Below are 20,267 nucleotides of genomic sequence, written 5' to 3' on the forward strand. Positions count from 1 at the left end.
CACTTTAAAAATTAAGCATAATTATATATATATATATTAGTTATTTAAAAATTTGAACTTTTATTGTTAAAATGTCTCGCGTTCATCAAATTTAGTGTTGAATCTTAAATATAAAGTGTTGTTAGCCTAGTTGGTTAAAGGGTTATACTTGTTTTTTTAGGTTGCAAGTTCGAAACCTACAAATAACATTTTTAAATTTATTTTTAACCGTTTTAAGTTTATGGGTGGGTCAACTCACAATTCGACCCAAGTATCCATTTACTCTCACATAAATATCCAAATTAACCACAGCTCTCGACCCGGCAATCCGGACACTTTAAAACTTAAGCATCATTATATATATATATATTAGTTAGTTAAAAATTTTAACTTTTATTGTTAAAATGTCTCGCGTTTATCAAATTTGATGCGTTAAATCTTAAATATAAAATGTTATTAGCCTAGTTGGTTAAAGGGTTGTACTTGTTTTGTTAGGTTGCAAGTTCGAAACCTACAAATAACATTTGTAAAATTATTTTTAACCATTTTAAGTTTATGGGCGGGTCAACCCACAATCCGACTCAAGTATCCATTTACTCTCACATAAATATCCAAATTAATCACAGCTCGACCCGACAATCCGAACCCTTTAAAAATTAAGCATCATTATATATATATATAGATTTTCTCATTTCATTATTTCATTTCATTATTTCATTTCATTATTTCATTTTGATTGTTGTTTTAAATCATTTTTATTATTTCTAATATACATGAACCATTTATGTTTTCAATTATATTTTTAATATACACAAATATTGACTATATTTCTGTGTAAAAAAATGAACCACTAAATACTTGTATAAGCAAACTAACAAAGAGTTTGTAATTTTTTTTTTTTATCTTATGTTTTACTCTCTTTTAGACTTAAAAAAAAGTTTGTATTTGACTATAATATTTCATTTAAAAAAAAAAGGGTAAATTCTCTTTATATATTTTTTTTAGTCCATATCTGCTCCCACATGTCTGTCTTATATTTCTATCCCATTCTTTAAAACAATAGTACAAAATGCATTTTAGGACTTTCTTACACCTTGCTAATAAACCAAAGACAAAACTGCCTATTCTGCACCGACTAAGATGTCACGGCATCAAGCTACCCGGATGTCCGGCTAAGATTGATTTATTATTAAAGACTTATTCTTATTTTTAATTAATCTATTATTTTAGAGATTAAATTGGTTCAAATCAGTGTTTATTTTTTCAAGTAATGATTTATTGACTTAATATTTTCCTGCTTTGTAAGATAGAAGATAGTTTAATAATGTTACGTGTCTATTAAAAGTTAAAATTATAATAATATTGGTGTGTTTTTTAGTTCAAAATAATCTTTTATGAGAGAGAATTGAAATTGGAATTGGTATTGGTATTGAAATTTTAATTCCAATTTTATGAGAATTGACATTAAATTACAATTCAATTCCTATGTTTTGGAAAATTATAGAATTGTAATTCAATTCCAATTCCTATGTTTGAGAAAATGATAGAATTGTAATTTAATTTCAATTCTTTTGTTTGGAAGAAATTATTTTATGAACATAATTTTGACAAATTATTAAAAGTAATTTTATATCAATAACTTTAAACAAAAATTCTAACAAAAAAACAACTTATTCAAACAAATTTTCAGCAAGACAAGTTTTTTTACTAAAAAATAGCATAACATCAAACAAGTTATAATAATATTTTGATAGAAGATCAAAGTAACATAGAAAAATTTATAATTCTGTATGCAATAAGTTTCAAGTATCTCCCTACCTATAAATGAGATAAAAACAGTCTTAATAACAAAAAAAACACGTTAAAAGCCCACAAAATAAGAAATTGGAAATCTCATAACTTGTTGATCACTTCTTTATTTGTAACAAAATCCATGCACACCTCATACGCTCAGGGATTGTTAGAAACACTTCGTACTTCCTCTCGTTTGTTGTGAGTACATCAATAGTTTGTAGAAATTGTGTCTCCTCTAAGTCTGAAATTTTTGATAGTTCATCAAAAACTTGTTGAGCACTTGTCTTGTCAACATTGTATGCCTTACCAACCACGTCAGCCATCTTGGATATTGAAGTGACCATATCATTATGACGAGTTCTTTTAGAAGGTCGTTCTACACTAGTTGACTCTTTATTTAATTTTGAACAACTCTCTATATCTTCAAACATAGCTCTTGCGCCTTTATCAGCCGTTTCAGCTCCACTTCCATTAGCTTCATCTTATCCACAAATAATTGACAAATCTTCCCAATTCTCAACATTTTTACTTCTATAATGACTCGCATCTGGGTGTGCCTATAAACAAGTCACAAAATATATATAAAAGTGTTATCTTAAAATAAGAATTCAAGCAACATAAACTAATATACCTTGACATAAGCTGTTCAAACTTTTTCACTATCCACTTTCACCACATTTTTCTATCCCAATCCCATCCAAATCCACTCGTACCAAGCATAACACTTATAACAGCGTATTGTTTATCCCAAGTCTTATGTCGCGATTGTATATTTTCCCTAGTAACATTAACATTACATTGATTGTGTAATGCACTAACCGCAACAACATATGCAACAGATTTCCATCCATTAGGAGAATGATTTCCCAAATTATGTTGCTCAAGCAATACATTTGTTAGCACATTATCCATCATTGATGTCCATTTGAGATACGATTTAGTCTTCATTCTCTTTATCTTTTCAAAATAGAGAGTGAAAATATAAGATTGATTAGAAAAGATACCAACAAAGATTTTACATTGATAAACGAAGATACACATCACCACAATTATACTAGTTTAACATAAACAAAAACTGTTCAAGTAGATATAAAATTACTAAAAACATGTAACTAAGTTTTACCACTCCTAACTTGATATTGACTATACATCTCCCTTGCCATATCATCCCTAAAATTTGTCCATTGACTATCACCTTGTACATTTGTTATGACATCTTCATAGTCCACATCAAATACTTCATTTGATTGTTGTGCCAAATCACAATCAACCTCATGCAATAATTGATAATCCAATTCACTTGCAATTTCACGAATGTAGTTATGAAGAACACAACAAACATTAATAATACGAACCTGTCATTCAAGTAAATTAATTATTGAGACAAATATTTGTGTATCTATGTCAAGAAAATAATATGACCAATTCTTATAATTTTGTTATAAAAATTCACATGTGTATTAATTAGTACCAAAAAATGATGGTTGACGAAGTACTGCCCATCGTTTTTTTCAGCAATCCAAATGTTCTCTCTACTGAATTTCTTGCTAAAGAGTGTCGTAGGTTAAATAATTCCTTATAGTTAGAAGGACGATTACCATGACTTGACCATTCATTTAGGTGATAACGAGTAGAACGATAAGGAGCTAAAAATCCTGGAGTATTTGCATATCCAACATTAACTAGATAATAATTTCCTAAATAAAATTCAAATTTATTAGTATCTTCTTAATGCTACTAATATAAATAAAATTTAAAAAACAATACCAGTCGACACACGAAATGAATCCATTTCTCTCACTAATGCACTTCGTAAAACTTTTGAATCTGATGATGAACCTTCCCATCTAGGAAGAACATAAAGAAATTTCAAACTCTTTCTATCACATACTCCCAAAACATTAGTTGTTATCTGTTGTTTCCTATTTTAATATCTACCTTGATCCTTAAGTGGAATAATCATCTCAACATGTGTTCCATCCAAAGCTCCAAGACAATCCTAAAAAATTTAAAATCAAACTATATAATTTCTAAAATAATCTACAAATATATGTCAAACTTAATTTTGGTACTAACCTTGAACCACCTCCATTTATGATCATTCTCATCAACATTCTCAACTTGATTAGGTAATCATATAAAATCCTTACTTAAACTAAGAACCAAGCGTAGTACTTCATGAAAGCGTCTACTAACTGTCTTTAATGAACGAATATAGATACCTCCAAGTACCCGAAGTTTTACTCCATGTCCCAATATAAGTAAGAACATGGCTATAGATTCTTCAACCGTCACATTGCTATTATTGTGTAAACCCTTTTCACGCAACAATTCACAAAACATAGTGAAACTGTGTTTTGTGAATCATAATAAGTCAAAACAAGTCTTGTCTTTTTCTCCATATAATCTTTTTAACAATATTTTTCTTAATTCATTATTTTCCTTAGTGTCATATCGTGGAACTCTTGGTATAGGTTGTTCTTGTAACCCGTCCACAATTGCAATAGTGGTTTGAGTTATCCCATCAAGAAGTAATCTTCATTTTTTTACTTGTACTAAACTGTTATCATCCATTAATAAGATACCACGTTCTGCAAAATAAATAAAATTAAATAAGGTTTATATGTATCATATGTTGTTTTCATTCACAATTGCAATTAATGGCGACCAATCTACAATTGCAATATGACGACCAAAAAGGTATTGAGGATGTGTTAATCTATCCCATGTTTCAAATCATCAACCAGCTTGCATGTTTAGAATGATTTAGAGCTTCAAAAGGAAAGCTTAACATACTAATATTGAATGATCGTCTATATAATCTAGATATGTATTATTTAAATTATTTGTTAATTGTAGGCTAATTCTCTGTGTAAGCCTCAAAGTATTTACGTATTAAAACAGAGATAATCAATAAAGTGATATTCAATCCAACTCAAAAAATACTTTAAAGCAAGCTTACATCAAATCAAAATAACTAAATTATTTTCAAACAGGTCAACTATCAGATCATAAATAGTGAGATTCTAAAATTAATCTTTCAAAGTAACTGTATAAACCATAGTTCAAGTAACTACATAAACCATAGTTCAAGCAATTAATCACATGGAAAAATAGAACCCGAATTAAAAAAATTAGTATGCATGCCACCAGTAGGTTGGAATTCTAGAAATCTCCTAATTTTCTTTTGTTATGCAGGTAACCATAAATTATCTATTAGGAAATATGGGTAAATCACATGCTAATACAGTTGGAGTAATTGATATGGGTGGAGGATCTGTTCAAATGGCTTATGCTATATCAGAGTCAGACGCTGCAAAATCTCCTAAAGCATCATATGGAGAGGAAACATATGTGAAGGAAATGTATTTACAAGGAGTGGAGTACTACCATTATGTTCACAGGTTGTAAAGCAAAAAAATCATAAATGCATTTAGAATCAATCTTAGGAATCAAAATACTAATAAATAGTCATAATCTTACTAGATACCATCAAACATATTTATCAAACTATCACTTATTCTATTCTACATAATCTAATCTTACCATATGTCCCATAAATAGCCATAATCTTTCTTGATAATCATAAAGCATCACATACAAAAACAAAGGATCTACTTCTATTTCACAAATACATGACATCACTCATATGATTAGGATCAAATGCCATGATCCTATCATTAGGATCAAATATCTTTTTCATATGATTTGTGTACTGACGAATGAATAATATTCTCAATTAATAAAACTCAACGAAAGAAATATCTAAATGCATTCAGATCCAAAAATAAAAAAAATAGAAAGTGTTTCCAATGAGCGTTGAAGAGATATATGGAAGGTACCTGATGTTGAATCTAGTGAGAGATCGTCGCCCGTCGCCGCCCGTTACAGAATAGAAGAGAAAGAAGATTGGGGAAAATAGGGAAAATGATATGCTGGAAAATGAGTAGGTGAAGGGAAAATGGGGAAGGAGGGAGAGAGGTGAAGGAAATGGGTATGATCTGTTTGATTGGAATTAGAATTCTTACCTAATTTGACCAGAATTCAAAAAGTAATAAATACATGGTTTATAATTCTATCAGAATTTAAATTCTAAATCCAATTCCTAAATTTAATTATTCAAACAAACATCGGAATTGTAATTGACCCCTCCAATTTCAATTCTAATTCCAATTCCCCCTCATCAAACACACCCTTAGATTAGTTGGTATCAGAGCCTATTTTTCACCATCACCGAGAGAGAAGAAATTTTTTGAATTGAGGTTTGATTCAAGAAGAGATTATACAAACTTGTGTCTATGTTGAGAAACTAGTCGTGATTTTGAGAAATGGGAGACGTAAAGGGCGAGTCAAGTTTAACGAGGTTACACACATTCAATGGGAAACAATACGACCATTGGAATGAGCTGATGGGGAATTTGATGAAGGCGAAAGGATTGTGGGGTCTAATCGAACAAGGGTTTGAAGATCTGGAAGAAGGGACAACGCTCAACCAGATGCAATAAGACGAACTAAGAATGAAAGATTGTAGGGTAAAATATATATTGTTCTTAGCCATTTCTAGGGAAATCAATGAGAAGATTTTGGACAGAAATACATCTAGAATTATTTGGGAATCCTTGAAGACAAAGTACAGGGGTAATGAGAAGGTCAAGAAATCGATGTTGAATACCCTACAAAGGGACTTTGAGCTTCTAGAAATGAAGAACACTGAGTCGATTAAAGAATACTTTTCTAGGGCGATGGCTGTGACAAACAAAATAAGAAGCAATGGGGGATGTTGCTCCAGAATCTAAGGTTGTAGAAAAAATCTTAAGAACTCTTACCGAAAGGTTCACGTATGTGATAATATCAATTGAGGAGGCCCAAAACACAACTACAACGAGTATTGATGAGCTATAGAGCTCATTGGCTATACATGAACAAAATCCAAGAAAATGAATATGGAAGAAGATCATGCTTTGAGGGTCTAAGAGACTAAATATGGTAGAGGAAGAGACCGTATAGGGTCAAGAGGAAGAGGTCAAGGCAGAGGCAGAAGCTTGGATAAAGTCATTGTTGAACGCTATAAATGTCACAAATTAGGGCACTTTCGTTTTGAATGTCCAAGTTGGGACAAGGCAAACTATGTAGAGGCAAAAGAGGATGAAGAAATGTTGTTGATAACACTTACTGAATCAGAAAGCTCTAAAAGGAATATGAAATGGATAATTGACTCTTGATGCTCAAACTATATGAGTGACAATAAATCTGTGTTCTCTCAACTTGATCAAAACTTTAGATACACTATTAAGTTGAGAAATTGGCTGTAGTTGGGAAAGAAAATACAAGGTTGAATATGGGAAGAGGTAAACAAACCATTTCTAATGTGTATTATATTACTGAACTGCAATGTAACCTACTTTGTATAAGACAACTCCAAGAGAATGGAATAACTATATTGGTTGAAAATGGGAAATGCAGACTATACCATCCCGAAAATAATTTGTTTTTTATCGCAAAAATGGCCAAAAACAAAATCTTCAAGCTTACAGCCAAGCCAATTTTTGGAGAAGAAGGGAATGCACATTCATTGGAGACATGCCATCAAACTGTGACAGAAGAAACTACCAATTTATGGTATTACAGATTTGGACACACTAGCTATAAAAATCTCCAAATCATGCGAACCAATGGCATGGTTGAGGGTCTACCTACTGTGAAGATTTCAGAGAAGAAGTGTTTCCACTGTTATGTGGGAAAACAACCCAAAAACAAAATACTGAGGAAGAGTACTTGGAGAACATTTAGAAGATTGAAACACGTTCACTCTGATATTTGTGGACCAATAGCACCAACCTCAAACGACGGAAAATGGTATATTCTTACTTTTATTGACGATTTTTATTGAAAAAGGTTGGGTATATTTTTTAGTGAAAAAATCATAAACTCTATATAAATTTAAAGTATTTCTAACTCTAGTTGAAAGAGAAAGTGGTGAGGTGGTGTCAAGTCTTCGTTCGGATAGAAGTGCTGAGTTCACCTTAAAAGAATTTAATATTTTTGTCAAATGAGAGGTATCAAAAGACAATTGATAACTGTTGGGTTAAGATTTTATGATTTAAAATAACTTAACAATTTTGATTTGATGATTGATGAAATGGTTTTTGATAATAAATGGATAAAACTAAGTTCAATAATTGTTAGTCATATCAAATATATAAATATATATTTAGATATTAAGATCTTAAGTGGTGTAGTGATAAGTACATCCACTTGTCATACATGTGACCTATGTTCAAATCTCACCAGGTGCAGAATTAATAATTTTAATTTGCAGGCACAACTCAAAGTCAACGCGCACGAGCAGATGTCGAAGTCTAACGGTCTAATGCGTCTAAAATGTTGTTAGATGGTGCGTCTAAGCAAATGGACGTCTAAGATGAGATGAACGGCCAAGATGAGACGTCTAAGCAGATGGACATCTCAGATGAGCAGATGACTTCTAAGCAAAGAAGATGGTCATTTAGACAGCTAGCACTGGCAGTAGAGCTCAATAAATGAACAATTGCCATGTATGTCACAATTCAAATTGCTTGTATTGTACTACCACTATCTCAAGAATATATTCCTGTTGTACTACCCAATACCTCATGGATAGTACATCCAATGGAAAGAGGACACGTGTCCAAGAGGAGGATTCGACCGTTGAAACTATTCAAGAATAAATTGATGGCTAAAGACAACGGACAAATTGCTGGCTGAAAATATAAGACAGAAGCTGAAGCTCACTCTCTCTCATTGAATCACCACATTTATACAAGTTTGATTTCTTGAATCAACTTACTCTCTCTCTAGATATTTTATTCTCAAGTGTATTTTGTAAATCACTACGTGAAGTTGAGAGATAAGTTACTGGACTATTTGATAGTCATTAACAGTGTATTGCAAGTTGAACAAAAGTAGTTTTATTCAATAGAGATTTAGCTAGATCAGTGAGTTGTATTCGATTAAGAGTATTTAGTGGATATCCTTCTGGTAGTGGAAGAAGGGTGACGTATAAGGGTTTGCTCCGAACATCCATAAACAACTCCCTATGTTCTTTAATTTCTACCTCTTTCATCCGATTGTTCAAAGCTTCAAATCCGACGAACAAAATGTTGGGTATATTTTTTAGTGGAAAAATCAGAAACTCTAGATAAATTTAAAGTATTTCTAACTCTAGTTGAAAGAGAAAGTGGTGAAGTGGTGTCAAGTCTTCGTTCGGATAGAGGTGATGAGTTCACCTCAAAAGAATTTAATATTTTTGTCAAATGAGAGGTATCAAAAGACAATTGATAACTAATTACGCTCCCCAACAAAATGAGATTGTTGAGAGAAGAAATCTGACAGTTATGAACTCAGTTAGATGTGTTATGTCAAAGAATAGTGCCAAAAGGTTTTTGGCCAAAAGTTGTCGATTAGTGTGTACATGTGTTAAATAGAAGCTACACTAAAACTCTTGAGAATAAAACCCCTGAAAGAGCTTGGAATAATAATATACCATCTATCAGGCACTTTAGGATATTTGGTTGTGTAGCCTAAAATGAAGAGTTAAGTTGGATGATAAGAGCCTGAAATGTGTCTTGATTGATTTTAGAAAAGAATCAAAGGCTTATTGACTATATGATCTTAAGTCAAAAAGGGTGATAGTTTGTCGATATGTAGTTTTTTAGGGAAAAAAGGGTGGAAGTGAGATGAAACGTAATATAAAGATGAAGCAAAACATGAATGGAAAGATTATGTGCCTGAATATGACTATGAAAATATGGAAGTGAAATAAGATATTCAAATTGGAAATGAAATTATACTTGCTGATGTTTTTGTTATTAACACTCCTCGTAGCTCCAGTAAAGAGTCAAGCTCTAATGAAGATTCAAGTGTCTCAACTATCTCAAGTCTTACTCCACCCAAAAGATAGAAGAGTTATACTTATTGATGTTCATTTTGTTAACACTCATTGTAGCTCCAGTCAAGAGTCAAACTCTAATGAAGATTTAAGTGACTCAACTGACTCAAGTCTTACTCCACCCGGAAGAAATAGAAGAGAAAACATAAGGACTCCCACATGGATTCAAGACTATGTCAGTTGGGTTGATATTTCGGCTAATGAAGATGATGTTGCCATGTATATGGAGCTAGACCCTTTAACCTATGAAGAAGCTAACAAAAGCTTGAAGTGGCGTATGACTATGAAGAAGGAAATTCAATCAATAGAAAAGAATCATACATGGGAACTTATGGAGATGTCAAAGAATGCTAAAAGCATTGGTGTTAAATGAGTTTTTAAAACCAAGCTGAATGAGCTTGATGAGATTGATAAATACAAAGCAAGACTAGTGGTCAAAAGATACTCTCAGAAACATGGAATTGATTATAATGAAGTTTTCGCACATGTGGCAAGACGAGACATTGTGAGACTGTTGATTGCAAAGTCATCCCAACACAAATGGAACATGTATCAGATGGATGTGAAGAGAACTTTTCTTGACGGAAAATTAATTGAAGAAGTTTTTGTTGATCAACCACCAGGCTTTACAAAAATGGATGAAGAACAAAAAGTGTACAAGCTGATGAAAGCATTGTATGGACTTAAACAAACACTAAGAGCATGATATAATTGAATAAATGGATACTTTACTCAACAAGACTTTAAGAGGTGTCCCTTGGAGCCTACCCTGTTTGTTAAAAATGTATCAAAAGAAAGAATGGTGATTGTAAGTCTCTATGTTGACGATTTGATAATTATTAGAAATGATGAAGAGTTGATTAGATTTTTTAAGGAATCTATGAATAAAGAGTTTGATATGACAAATTTAGGAAGAATGAAGTTCTTTCTTGGTGTTGAGATAGTTCAAAGTGATGTAGGTATATCTATTAATCAAAATAAGTATGCAAGAGAAATTCTAGCAAGATTTGAGATGATCTATTACAATTCTGTTTGAAATCCCATTGTTCCCAGGACTAAGGTTGAAAAGAATGAATATGGAGTTAAAGTGGATTCTACTAGCTACATGAAGATGCTTGGAAGCTTGAGATACCTCACTATGACAAGACCATATATCATGTTCGTAGTTGGTTTGGTGAGTCGATATATGGAATCACTTACTGAATTACATCTGAATCTGATTAAGAGAATAATCAGCTACATCAAAGTAACAACACGTATGTGCATTCTTTATAGAAGAGGAAAATTATAAGAATTGATTGGATATACAAACAATGATTAGGTTGGAAATGTGTATGACATAAGAAGTACAACAAGCTATGTTTTTATGATGGGAAAAGGAGCAGTAACTTAGTCTTCCAAGAAGCAACCTATTGTAACTCTATCCACTACTGAAGCTGAATTTGTTGTTGCAGATTCCTGTGTTTGTCAAGCTGTTTGGATGAGAGAAATCTTAGAAACACTTCATCACTTTCAAAATAAGAGTACAACCATATTTTGTGATAATGAATTCACTATTAGTTTGTCTAAAAATGCAGTGCTATATGGGAGAAGAAAACATATTCATATACGTTATCATTCTATTAGAGAGTTGTCTAGTAAATGTACCGTGGAACTCGTACATTGCAGGACAAGTGAGCACGTTGTAGATGTTATGATAAAGGCCTTGAAACTTGATACATTTGAAGAACTTAGAAAATCCATGGGTGTACATCTAGTTGTTGATGCAATCTAGTTTAGAGAAGGAATTGTTGATTTAGTTAATAATTAGTTTAAAAAAGTTAAGACTTAGTCTTAATTCAATTTTTTCAAAGTCAGTTAGTTTACTTTTTCAAGTAATGGTTTAGTAGCTTAATATTTTCCTGATTTGTAAGAGGGTTTGATAATGTTATGTACCTATTAAAGGCCAAAACTATAATAATATTGGTGTTTTTTTGGGTTCAAAGTAGTCTTTTAGATCAATCTCAATAATAGGTAAATCTAACTGTTATGTTCCGAAGTTTTTGTAGGACCCCACTTGAAATGGACACACTCAAGATCCAAAATGAAAATGCCCTAAATTGCGGATTTTAATGTTGGTTTGAAAAGTGGGACATGAAAATGGGATAGCAGTGTTGAGAATGGATTTATAATATTATAATTATGATATTTTATGGTACACAATCTTGGTACAAGAAATAAATATATATATTCAACAAAAAGAAACTATATATATATCTTTTGATTTATTATGAAATAAGATTAACACAAAAGGAAAGTAGATAATAAAAATAAAATTAGGAAAAAATATGGTAAGAATATTTTGGAAGCTCTATGAGAGTTTTGGACAAGATATTGATATTGATATCTAATTATGGTTTATTTAAAGGTACAGTCGAATATTTTAGAAAAACAAGTATTTGCTTTGAGATCATCGGTTCCTTGTGAGTTCTGTGTGAGTTTTAATTGTGAGAGAATCGCTATAATACTTCTTTAATATTTTGATAATAAAATTGAGAGTCTCTTATGTTTTGAAAGTAGATGTATGCAGGTTTTGACCGAACCACTATATATCTTATATTTATGTTCTTTAGTTGCTTTCTTTCGTTTTCGCAATTATTTAGTGTTATTGTTCTCAAATTAAGGGATACTTCATCTATGGGTATCCCAACAAGTGGTATCAGAGTGAGGTTGTTCGAGAGGAGAGGAAGTTAAAGAATTTGGATGATCCTTGGAGGGTTTTTGACAGATTTTAGGGAGGTTTCCAAAAGATTTCCAAGTTGTAGTTTTGTTGGTATGAATGAATGTCAATTTTGAGTTGGAAGAAGTACAATGTACTTGATATCCAAAGAACAAACCAAGAAGGAAGATTGTAGACAAGAAGACAATGTGGAAGACATATGTGTAAGAGGTAAAAAACATCATGAGAAATAATGTAACATAGTAAGAGTTCTAAATCTATGTTGAAGACTAAAGAAAATGTGAAGTTGTCAAAGAGGATTGCCACTTCAGAAGAGGCTGCCTAAAACTAAAAAAACATACTAAAAAAATTTATGCTTGGAAGGCAAGAGATGACCCATTGCTAGTGATAAAATTTACAATGTGTATTCTCTACAAGGTAACTCACAAGTATGTTTAGTTATTATCTTCGAGGTCACTAAATTTACATCAATGTTTTGACATCTAAGACTTGGCCTCAATGACTTGAAAGATTTGATTAAGAAAAGAGTTCTTGGTATAAGAAGTTTAATTCATGGTAATATAAGGTATTTCATTCTATTCATTAATGACCTCTTGAGGAGGTCATGGGCAATGAAGCACATGAGTGGAGCAATTCAAAAGTTTAAAGATTTTAATAATTTGGTGCATAACCAAATGGGTAAAAGGAATAAGAAAATTAGAATTTACAATGATTATGAGTACGTGAAGTTGGAGTTCAAAGAATTGGCAAGATTATAGAAATTGCAAGACTCTTATTGGTTAAGGAGATGCCTCTACAAAATGGTGGGAAAGAAATGTCCAAAGTTAACTACTTGATCCATAAAAGTTCATCAATTTCTCTTAGTTTGAAGATACCAATTGAGGTATGGATTGGTTCATTTAATTCATATGCTCATCCAAAGTTTTGGCTGTGTTGTATTTGTGCATATGAATGAAGGGAAGTTGGAACCAAGGGTATATACAATTTTCTTTATTAGAATTCCAAATAATGTCAAAGGGTATAGAGTTTGGCTGAAAAAAGTGGAGATAAGGTTATGCTAAGTTGAGATGTGAAGTTTGACAAAGTTGGAGCATACACAATGGAGACACAAGTAGATTCAAGAGGAATCACAACTCTATGTGGAAATATGTCATCCAAAGGGCACACTGCCAATGTAGAATAGTCATGAGATTATTGAGATTTCTTATAATATTGGGGAGGAGGATGACCTTGGAGAAGAGGCATCCTTGGTCATGGATGGAGGAATGAATTATACATAACAAGTGTTATAAAAAATGAGTTTATCGATGACAACATTGTCGACAAGGCAATCCTTCAGGCCAAATTGTAAGATTGCATTGAGTTGACGGGTGATTAAGGATTGTCATATTAATAGTTAACCCACAATATGAATAAAGACTAAGAATTTGAAGACTAATGGAAGACACTTATAAGTTTAGGTGGAGACATCATTAGAGCAACTCTCAAACGATCCAAGAAGAAATCATTGCATTATCTTCTAAAGTGAAAAGATAAATAAGACATTGAGTGAGATTCCTAGTAATGAAAAATAGGCTACATGAGAGACTTGGTAAATTCAAAGGTGATGATTTGGGTACTTCTTTTGTTCTATCTTAATTGTCCATGCATTGTCGATCATAGTTACGATGATTGAAATAATTTATTTGTTATCTTACCGAGAAGATGAATGAGACCTTGAATGAGATTCCTAGTAATAAAAAAAGGGGACAGATGAAAAAATATTGCTTAAACCTTGAATAATTGATTAAAGAACTAGTTTTTGCATGTATTTTTAACAAAATCCCAAGTATTTTTTTCTTCTTTGTTCATATTGTCGAAACAGCAAACCACGACTTAACAACTATCATTGCTTACTCTAATTCTTATTATACCCAATAATTATCTATCCTATTTCAGATGTGGAATTCTGCAGCGTTTTCAAATAATTCTCATGTGGAATTTGCATAAAACCAAGGATTTTAAAGAACAAATCCTGTTCTATAATGTTCTATAATGGCTAACCCTTTTTTAGTCTCTATCTTGTTTTTTTTTTTCATTTCTTTTGTCTATACTTAAAAATATTATATAATATTAATTAATGTTTAATGATGCATATAATACAAAAAAAAACTACACATTTTAACAATATTTGGACTATTGTTTCACTACAACAAAACGCTTCATTAACGATGCAAATGTAATATGACACTAAACATGAACGTCACAAATTCTTGATTCGTGGAAATTCCGTAGGTTAGGTAAATATCATCACAACATCACTTCATCCTTGTACTGTTTTCTCAATTCAAATGATGGTCATGATATTAACCAAAAATTCAATATATACATCATTAAGTTATTCATATTGCTTCTTTGTTCATATTCTTTTTAACCAAAAATTCAATATATACATCATTAAGTTATTCATATTGCTTCTTTGTTCATGAAATAGAAAAAAAAATGCTATCAATTAAGATGGGAGAGCCTATTGGGTTAGCTAAGCCTCCACAAGTGTAGTGGCAAGGGTCAAAACCCGACTTTAACAACCCTTAAGAGAACCATAACTTAACAGCTAGCTGCTAACATTGCTTATTCTAATGCTTATTATGCTTCATAATTATCTCCTCTATTTCAGATGTGGGATTTCAAATAATTCTTTTGTGGAATTTGCATAAAACGTGATTTTAAAGATCAAACTCTGTTCCATATATAATGGCTAACCCTTTTAATCTCTCATCCCCTTCTCATGTTCAATTCTGTATGTTATTTTCTTCTCTTGAGTCTCTTTCTTGTTTTTTATTTATTTATTTCTTCTATACTTTACAAATAATATATAGTATTAATTAATGTTTAATGATGCCTTCACTTATACCGACGCATAATATTTGACGCATATTAAGTGTCGGTAAAAATTAATAAGAAATGACTCATCATGTTTAAGTCACAATATAAGTTAAAATATAAAATATTAGAGGTAGGGGGATCGAGAGATCTTGAGGGGAGTGGTTTCCTCTTATACAAAACCCTATCTAATTTACATCTTCCTAACCAAATAAACATGTTTCTTTCGGGTCTCCCATTGAATATCGAGAAGTATTTGTTGAATCGCCTCTTATTTACACAACACTTTCTATAACACCCCCTGGCATGTCTCTTTGAACTCTGTTTGAATGGGTTTAGCCGCATCATATTCATTACCCAGTTTTGAACTTCGCCTCTTGCAAGATGGTCATATTGGGATTCTAAATCCTCAAACTTTTAATTGTATTTATAATCAAATGGGTCATATTAGAATGAAACAACAACAACCCTACCAAAGTGAATTAACAAGGAGATTGTTAGTAGAATTTTGGAGAACACTTTGAACAAAATAAGCAAATATCATCATCCTCCTACTATATATACATTACTGTTGCTTTAGCTTAAATTTATTTTGTTTGTTTTGTAGAGCTTGTTGTTATTAATGGAAGTGTTGTTTTCTTTTACTTTGCCTATTTAATATATATTATTGAGTTTTAAGATACACAATAAGAGTAGTAACGGTGATTTATTTTCCCTTGAGCTATTTGAAACACTTAATATTCAAATGGTTTACTACTAGTTGGACATGTTTTATAATCTTACACAATGATGAATTATGCAAAGAAACAAATTTGAATTTGTACACTCTCAAACAAATGCGAAACTGGGATTTAGAATCTACCCAGACTACAATAATAATAATATCAAACAAAAAAAACAAAATCTATCTAATTTAATGTGGCTATTTACCTTTATCGACAGAGAGTGATCAATAGTGACGACATTTCCCGTTGATGTTGCCTATATACAAAATAATTCCACGTTACAACCTAGTTAGCCTTATGGGTAGATCCTCCCTTGCTCCCAAAGCTATAGCTACCTAGAAGGGGTTAAAATATTTTATTTCTAACAGATTGTTTAGTTGAACAAAGACTAGAGATTCGCTAACAAATTAGACAAAGATTTATGTAAATTTAGATGTAGAATTAACTATCATGCTTCACTGAAATTGGTAGAAAATTGGTCTAACTAATGAAAAATGACAAGTGAACATTACATTGTTGTTAGGTATTATTTTTTTTCCTCTCTTTTATTTAATTTTTAATCACCTACGCCTTGTTTAATGAAGTAATTAATACACTTAGTATTAAACTAATCAATAGCGACGATAAAGCATTGTAGATATTGATAAATTTCATGTCGCTAAAACCTATAACAACAGTATTAGCACCCATCGCCCTCCGTGGTTATTTTTTATTGACGAGATTCAAATACCGTGGCTAAAGGTGGCTACACGAATAAACTAACTTCCTAAAAGTATTTTTTTTTTATCAATTTATCTTTTAATTACTATTTTTCTTTGGTGGTCAAATTACTAATTATTTATATATATACACAAACAACAAAGAGACTATGCCCACGGATTTACGTACCATTAGGGGTGGCCAAACTTACGGATCGGATACGATCCGGTATTTCGGATCGGATATCCGCTTTTATTTTTTTCAAAAATTGCGATCCGTATCCGATCCGGTATCCGACCACTATCCGATCCGAAAATACCGGATCAGATCGGATCGGCCAGCCGGATATCCGCTGATCCGATTTTTTTTCATATTTTAATTTTTTTCATATGCTAGAAAATTAAAATTGTTTTATCAATTATGAATAATAACGATTTAAGAACATATCTAAAGGGAAATGGGAAGAAAAACAAATGAAAGAGACATATTTTTGTTTGGGTTTGTAAAGGAAAATGAGAGAAAATATAAAGAAGAGGGAGATTTTGTATTTTTGTTTGGGTTTGTAAAGAGAAGAAAGGAAAATATATATTTTTGTTTAGTTTGTAATTGTTTAATAGTATTTTTATTTGGGTTTGTAAAGAGAAACATGAAGGAAAATATAGGAAGAGAGAGATTTTTGGTTGGGTTTGTATTTATTTAATTATATTTTTGTTTGAGTTTGTTTATTTAATAAATTTTAAAAATGACCGGATCGGCTTCGGATATCCGAAATCTTTTTTGTCCGATCCGTATCCGATCCGCAAATTCGGTAAAAAAATCGGATCGGATCGATATCCGAATCCGATCCATCGGATACGGATTTTTTCGGATCGGATCGGCCGGATCAACGGATCGGGTCTTTCGGATCGGATTTTTTGGCCTCCCCTACGTACCATCACAACAAAAAACAAATATATAGTCATATAGATTTTATTTTTTAGTTTAGTATAGATTATCAAGTAACTAAAACAGGTCGATATCTATTATTTGAGTATTATTGCATACTTTTTAAATTAATATTTATATATAGATAAAAAAATTATTACAATTCATGTCTAAATTTAACCATTCTAAATAAATATATATTTTAACTTTAATCTTTGTTAGTAGAAATTTTAAAAAAAATTATTTCATGTGAAACTCAATGTAAACACTTAAATTAAAATTATAATAAAACAAATTATATATATGTAGAGGTTGAATTGATGCATGTCCCTTAAAATCTTCATTAAAAAAAGAATACAATATACACTCATTTTTTACGCATTCCAAATTTATAACTTTAAAAAAATTAATCCCGAGTTTATTTGTAAAATATATTTTCTAAAATTTTAAACTAGCTCATTGCACGAGATTGAGAAAATAAATAATTCGAAGAGCGGAATTATGTCGACCAATTTTTGAATTATTTAAAATCCGGGCATTTTATAAATAAAATCAAATTGGCCAAAATAATCACAATTGGCTAAGTTTGAATAATATTTTATACTAATATTTTTTTGGTAGGAAATAATTAAAAAACGGCATTAATATAGAAAATGTCAAAGACATTAAAAGTCTATAGAGTGACACGACCGACACTAATGGCACAGACGACTCAATTGACATAGAATGACTCGTTTTGGGAATAACTTCAAAGAGAGAGTGAATGAAAAAAAATAAAGGAAGGATGAATAAGGAGCCTATTCTCTTTGGAATCTTGAACCAACCCTTTTTCATCTATAAATAGAGATGACAAATGATTTTTGTCCCACATTGGAAAGAGAGTAAATTTCCAACCTCACATTGCAACTATATTTAGAGACGCATTTCTACCGATCAAAATCTGATCAAAGGGGGATCTCCAAAAAAATATTCTCTTTTGAAGAGAGAACTTAGAAACTATATTTTTAACCTTTTAACCCTCTATTAGTTTAGTAAGAAAATTCTCAAGTGAGGTGGCCAAAGGAAACATTCATCGACTTTTCATTAGGAGAATGATAGTTTGGATCACCTAGTATTAACGAATTCTCCAATCCTGTAAGTCATCCTTATTAGGTTTATAGAGAGGAAGAGAGAGTTCAAGAAGACCTTTTCTACTAATTTTAAGCCTTCATTACTTGTAATAATAATATAAATGAGATTCAATTTATGCATATTTGAGTTTCATAATATAGTTCTTGATGATTTGAAAACTTTCAATTGTATTCATCAATTCATTCTAAATAAGTTTCGTCTAAATTTAATTTTAAATTAAAAAAATAAAAGTGGATCATTATTTGCTTGAGAATGACTATCTAAAATTATTATAAAAAAGCGTTTTGGATTGTAATATTCTGGAATGATCCTAGAATTATTTCCAACATTTTAATGCACTGATCATATTGTGCTAGCTAATAAGGTAATAACGAGAGAGTTTTTTTGACATATATCGATTGGTATCTAGGTTAGTACCGATAGGTTTACCTATCGGTATAGGGTATTTTTTTACTAGTGCATCATTTTTTAAATATTTCCAGGTTTTGATTATTTCAATCTTCTCATTAACATGTATTCTCTTAAATTAAATAATTTTCTAGTCTACTAGGAATTGATTTTATTTCAGAGCATATTTGATAAAGATTTTTTCAAACAAAGTGGTGTAAGTAATGGTCATGTATGAAACTAGCAACTTCGTATTAGAGACCGTCCGAATGTGCGTTCATGCCACAACACTGAGGTCCTTTCCCGTAGGTAATTAAGCACCGAACCAAAAAAGAATCTATAGAAAACAAAAACTAAACTTTATTTCCTAATTTATCAAGGAGTGAAATTAGGTGGCGACTCATAAACGCATAAACGAAACCCGGTAGAAAAAGTCGAATCCTGTAAGGACCTATTTGTCCGTACAATATTGTTCCTTTATTAAAAAAATGACCAAAAAGGTATGTCTAGAGATATAACTCAAATCGTTTGTGACGCGGATTTCCTTACTATTATGGTGAAGAACAAGTTGCTTAAGACATTTTTAATCTTGTATTTATACCAAGATTGTTTTAAAATGACTATAGAAAAAATCTCATTATATAATACTTTAATTAATTAATTTAATACTTACCCACATCTAGCCTTCCAATCCATTTATACAATTTTCTTATTACAAATTAGGCCCATTAAATTTTTATTTAGTTTCCAAAACATTAAAAATAAAGTAATCTTCTAAATTAAAATACAAATCTTTAGTCATCAAAAGGTGCTGTGGTGTAGTGGTTATCACGTCTGCTTTACACGTAGTAGGTCCCCAGTTCGAGCCTGGGCAGCATCATATTATTTTTATACTTTTTTTTTTCCTTTTTAGAATCTTAAAGCACACAAGATCAAGAACTTATATAGGCCATGTGATGAAAGTGATAATACTAACCAATGTTGTAATGGAATTCCAGAAGCATCAATATGAAAGTCACCATAGTCAGTACTATAAAACAAGCAAAAGAAAAACCAATATTGAAAAATATGAGTCCTTCAACAAATGCATGTTCGTCATCATGTCTGCTTCATTCTAATT

General features: G+C 31.2%; 1 non-coding gene across 1 annotated transcript; it reads left to right on the plus strand.

Annotated features, from left to right (window-relative positions):
* Positions 1-19,954: 19,954 nt before the first annotated feature.
* TRNAV-UAC lies at positions 19,955-20,027 on the plus strand. Its single transcript has one exon. It is a non-coding gene; the product is annotated as a tRNA-Val (tRNA).
* Positions 20,028-20,267: the final 240 nt, after the last annotated feature.

Source organism: Impatiens glandulifera, chromosome 5, assembly GCF_907164915.1.
Source record: "Impatiens glandulifera chromosome 5, dImpGla2.1, whole genome shotgun sequence".
Classification (NCBI taxonomy): Eukaryota; Viridiplantae; Streptophyta; class Magnoliopsida; order Ericales; family Balsaminaceae; genus Impatiens; species Impatiens glandulifera.